We start from the raw sequence: 5,175 nt of genomic DNA, 5'->3' as shown, positions 1-5,175 counted from the left end.
TGCAGTAGTCACTGTGTTTTTAAGCAGTATGACTCCACCAAATTCTCTGAGCTCCCCACCTTATGGAATTGCAGCCAACCACGATACTTGTTGTTTTCTTGACGTGCTCTACAGAGTAATTCAGCATTGATCTAAGTGGATTTTAATGCCTAGAACACCAGTTTTACAGCCATCCTTCAGAATCAGCATTTCTGTTGCCTCTCTTATTAAACCCAAAAAGGACAGACTATGAAATAAAGTTAAATTTTCCTGAATGGCATCAGCAAACCATGAGTAACAAACTGAGCAAACTGAACAAACTTAGAGTATATAAAATAGTGTTTTTGTCTTAAGTACAGGGTTGTTTTTTTTTCCCACTGGAATATTTTCGGTTCTAAAACCTGCTTTTATGATGAGATTACCTGCAGTTTAGTTTACATTGTATTCCTGACATAGCTAATTTTAGGGAAATGAGTGTTTAATACTTTTTTGCACTTTGTTTCCAATACCTCACAAAGATTTGAAGGAGAGAATAGAGAGAACTGTAGTAGGCAGGTACCTTGTAAATTATTTTAAATACACTGTTGTTTGAGCCTACCTGAAGTACCTACTTTCCTGTTCTTGCTATTGTCATTGTTGCTTTAATTTTTGTGATCATGTGAGGCTTTCAGGTAGATGCAAATGCTCTCTTCAGCTTTTTTCAAGGCATTAAGAATTTATCCCTAAATAAGTTTTGTTTCTTTTTGTTTGGCTGTTGAAGTTTCAAATAAAGTTAGTGACATTAACAAGGCAAATGCATTAGAGTCCAATCTGCATCACCAGGCTTTGCAAACATCGCTTCATCTGTTGAGATCTTTCAGGATGAAGTAATGTTCCTGTACAGTTTAAACTGGAGTCCTTTGTCTTTCTCAGCCATTTGGAGAGTCCATACCTGAGAACTGCCTGTGACTGCAGCGCTGATGGGTTCACTAGAAGGAACTATTAGTTCAGTAGCACTATTTTGCTGGAACTGCAAAGCTGTACTGCAAACTCCTTGGACTTAACTCTGGACATACACAATTCCTACGCTCTGTTCTTAATTCCGAATCACTATTATCACTTAAATCATGCACTCTATTCTTAAATCAGAACAGTATTCCAGGTTAGAACTTTAGATCCTGAGCTGGAAGAGATGATCATAGCAGAAGGAATAAAGCAGAGAGAGATGAAATTCCTTAAAGGCATTTACATGTCAAACTTCTTGCAAAACTTGTTTAAAAACAGAAGTTCAAATTTGCTATAGCAATTTCTTGCTTTGAGTTAGGAAACAGCATATTGTTGGCCTTAAGTTTTCTCAGAGGCTATTTTCCTTTATTGGAGATGACATTTTTATATTACATGCTTTTGACTTCTTCAAGCAGCAAGTGAATCAGAATTTTGCAATGAACAAGTAATTCTCAAAGACATGAATGTCACATGGTCCAAAATAACTGTCCAAACGTATACTCTGACTCAGCAGCTCCCAGGCTAAATGTTACCTGGGATTTTGTCCTATTTACTGGGGGATTTCCATGGATTATGGTTAATCGCAATTTTTTTATCCCACAGTAATTTAATTGTATGTCAACGACTTTATTGAATTTAGAGGTTTTTTTGATTCTTTACTTAAGTTTCCATCATCAGAATCATTTACTCATCAAAGCTGGAAAATGTACTGTGTTTTTTTCAAACTCAGATTTCTTGTAATTATAAAAGTTCCTTTCATCTTGCATTGTAGCATTAGGAGAAGATATTTCTTAAAAAATGAATCTCGATGAATCTATCTGACTTTTTTGTTTTCAGATTTTCTTTAGACAATAGCTGTGTAGCTCCATTTCTAGCAATGTGAATGCACAAGTATTATTGATTAGAAACAGGACTATTTCCTGCAGATTCAAAAATTGAATCAATCTCTTTTTCTGAGATAGGTGTATTTTTGGGTTATTTTTCAGGAGGAAAATGAAAACTGGATGATTAAACAAAAGATAACTTGGCAGCAAGTCTGCTGAGTAGGATGATAGTGTTAACAGAAAAACGCTTCTCATAATAGGACACTGCTCTGTGAATGTCTGTTGAGGTTGTTGAGAGTTGTCAGTCGCTGTTTAAGCTGCAGAGAGCTACCACCAGCAAAATAGCACACATTAGTTAAAATTTTCAATTAATATTACAAAAATGAACTTGGAGTGGAAAAATGCAATAGTATCTGGTTCAGTGGAATTAAATACAATCTGGATTATAATTGCCCAGATATACTGGAATGTATTCCTTGGGAAGTACTGGGAGAAGAGTGAAGTTGTCTTGGGCTTTTTGAGGAAGATCGAAGTCAAATGAAAGCCTTAAGTCTGGGATTTTGTTCACTCGAGATGTGATGAAATCAGAAAGTGGCGTTCTCCTATTTTTATTCTCTCTCGCCACGTCAAAAGTTTCAAGTTTTTCAAGTTGACTTTTTTAATCAGCCCTTGAACTGTGGGGCTCTTGAAAAGAGGTGAAATTTTGTTATGCTTGTAACAGTGTCTGTTATCCTAAGACAGCAGGGTTAAAACCTGAGTGGTCATTGTTTCTAACACAACAGTTTTGAAATACTTAAGCCTGAGGCTGCTGCCTGTTACTTCACTGTAGTTTAGACTGCAGTTATCTCCAGGACAATCTTGGGATCTTACAATTTTGTGTAGAATTATTGATTCTTTACATAGTATGAATATTCAGTTAAAAAAAATGTGGAAGTCTCTCTGAACTCAGTAAGTTTTCTTTTGTTTCACAAAAAGCAGGAGCTATCTTTAAAGGCTTCGTAACGAACAGAGGCTTTAAAGGGCTAAATAGATCTTATTGTCCAGTTTGCCTAAATGGCTGTCAGAAGGAACTCTTTGCATTTTCAGAGCAGAAATGCTAAGGGCTAAAATGCTTTCCAGGGCTAATTTGAGGTTCCAGAGACATACAATGTTTGAAAAACAACTAGTCTGTTTTCCTTGCAACTCATGGACTCTAAAATATTTTTTACAAATGGCTGAACCAATTGCAGATGTAAGTGTTCCTATATGGCTTGGATTTTCAGTATCCAGATGGGATAAGAGCACACTAGAGAAGGCAGTACACTTACCCTCCACTTTATTATTATTATCTTTGCTGAAATCGAACAACTTTCATGAACGCTACTGGCAATGGAGAAGCTTTGAGGAAGATTCTGCCCCAGGAAATTGTCACAGAGTATTTTTTTGTCACAGAATATTTCTTTGCAACTTAGTTGACCTTTACTTTAGCAAGGTCTACCAAAGCCTAAACACCTCAGAAGTTCAGTGAGTAGATACTGCTGCAAATAGAGCTTTGTGGATGCATCAGAGGCTATTCAGGACGTTGTGTCTTAATAAGTACTATAACGAGAGAAACGTTTTAAAAGTTATTTCGCTACTTTGGGGGCGAGTGGAAGGGGAAGAGGTTCTGTCACAGCGCTCTCCTTGCCTTAGAAAGCTGAGCCTAAATTTTGACCTACGACCTGTTGTGATTTTGAGGCTTTATCATCTGAAATGAGTGAAGAGTAAATGTATTTCTTATGTACATGATTCTTGCTACTTTTGAAGGTTTTCCAAAAGCTTATGCACAACTCAACTCACATTAACTTGGCTCATGTGTACTTGCTAGAATGAAGCAAGTGCCAAGGCACTCTTGAAAGGAAAGTTGCCAGCCTCTCTACCTGGAACTGAAACAAGATCACCAAACTGAAGAAGTATCAAATGGCAGCTTTTTCCACCTGCTTCTGTACTTGTCGTTACCTCAACCAAGCTATGAAAAATCTATTTCCTATGCACTCTTTAGGACCACCTACCCAGCTCAACAAATGTTCTTTTTTTTTTACCTTTTCCTCCAAATCACTGGTCTCAAAATTAGTTCTGCATCAGCTGTTGTGCTTATACCCAAGTGGCCATACTTGCAACGTGTTATTTTCTGGATAGTGGATTAGCAATAACACTTTATTTTGTGCCAATTCATTTTCTCTGAAGTGTTCTTACTGCAGCAAAATTTGAGTTTAGATTTGGTTTTAATGCATTTGCATTAACCAAAACTCATAGCACAGACAAGAAACTTAATTCAGGGAAATTTCCTTGAAAAAAAAAATCTGCTTGGGCTTCCCAAATAATTTGAAGGTGGTTACAGTTAACCATCCCTTTCAAAACAAATAAATGAAATGTGTGTGTGGGTTTTTTAACTTCCTTTTCATAACACTAGTGTATTGTAAACTGCATGGAATAAACCTGTTTTTTCCCTTTTAAAGTGTGATGTCTTACATCTGTCTTTTTTTAATGCACTAATTGATATTAATAGTGTCATATCCTGCGATAATTCCTAGTTTAGCACTTCAGATGTAAAATGTAGTTGCATATTTGTGCAGTGATTCAAAGCATTACACTTTCTCCGTTGTAAAGGAGGTGTATCCTTTACTGCTGCCCCAAAGACTTTGTCACAAAAAAATTAGGTCTATTCAGATATAAATCAGTTGGGAAATTATTTTCCTTTGCAGTTGCTATGACTTGCTGGTCATTACAGGAGGAAATAGTTGGTTTTTTTATGGATATATAATCACGTGAAGAAGTTTCAACTGATCACTTTGCATACCTTTTCTTTTGTACAACTCAAAAACCACCCTGCCTAATATCAAAGATTCTAGAATCCACTGCTTCACTTTTTAATACAAGTTCTTCCTTTGCTTGAAAAACTAAGCCAATGGAAATTGATGCTTTTTAATAAGACAGACATATCATAAGCATAGAAATGGCTGAAGAAAGTAAATAATTTAAGTCCAAAGTACAAGGTGTTGAAATTACCTAGGAATTTTAACAACTGTGTCCTCTACAACTACAGAGAAGTTCATAATTGAGTATTAGTACTGAGAAGACCATTGGACAGCTCTTATTTTCCAAACTGCCAGTAAGAATTTGAGAAGCTAAGACCCATGGTTTTTAAATTCTTAAAGGCTCTACAGTTACATATGAGGTGAATTTCATCTTAACAGTTTAATCAGTTTTAAGTGCAAAGCACATTCTATTATTTCCTTGTGTATCCAGCAATGTCAGTAAACGTGTGTTATTTTGCTAAACTAATTTGCTGCATTTAATTGCATTTGAATTTTACTGAAATAAGTGCTAAGAACAAACATTGCTGTAGTAATCAAGTACAGTAATTAAG

This window comes from Sturnus vulgaris, chromosome 16 (genome assembly GCF_052056855.1).
Source record: "Sturnus vulgaris isolate bStuVul1 chromosome 16, bStuVul1.hap1, whole genome shotgun sequence".
In the NCBI taxonomy this organism is placed as follows: domain Eukaryota; kingdom Metazoa; phylum Chordata; class Aves; order Passeriformes; family Sturnidae; genus Sturnus; species Sturnus vulgaris.
Note: the sequence above shows the minus strand (reverse complement) of the source record.